Below are 419 nucleotides of genomic sequence, written 5' to 3' on the forward strand. Positions count from 1 at the left end.
ACGTGGAGCTGTTTTCAGGTGCTGGACTGCAGCTTTAAGAAGTTCTTCCCATCCAAAAGAACATGAATTAAAAAATGTGAAAACTTTCATTTGTTTCAGGGGTCTGAGAAAGCCTCTGGAAAGCCGTGAGAGCTCAGGGTGGTCGTTACTGGTGGGGGTCAGAGCTTCAGGCCTCAGCCAAGGATTTAGGTGTGAGAGCCCAGTCTCACCAGTTGCCTTCCAGTAGGAAAATGAGCTAACAGCCAAGTGCTGAGCTGGAGTAACGCTCCAGCCCTGGTCAGCAGCCAGCTCCCAGTTCCCAAATTCCCAACCAACCCCCCACCCTGCTTTTAACTCAGCTGCTGAGGGGTTGGTTTGGGGGTTGGGCACCAGTCGTGCACACGGTGCCCAGAGAGGCTGCGGAGGACCCTGGTCACGAG

The sequence above is a fragment of the Merops nubicus genome, unplaced genomic scaffold (assembly GCF_000691845.1).
Source record: "Merops nubicus isolate BGI_N331 unplaced genomic scaffold, ASM69184v1 scaffold7709, whole genome shotgun sequence".
In the NCBI taxonomy this organism is placed as follows: Eukaryota; Metazoa; Chordata; class Aves; order Coraciiformes; family Meropidae; genus Merops; species Merops nubicus.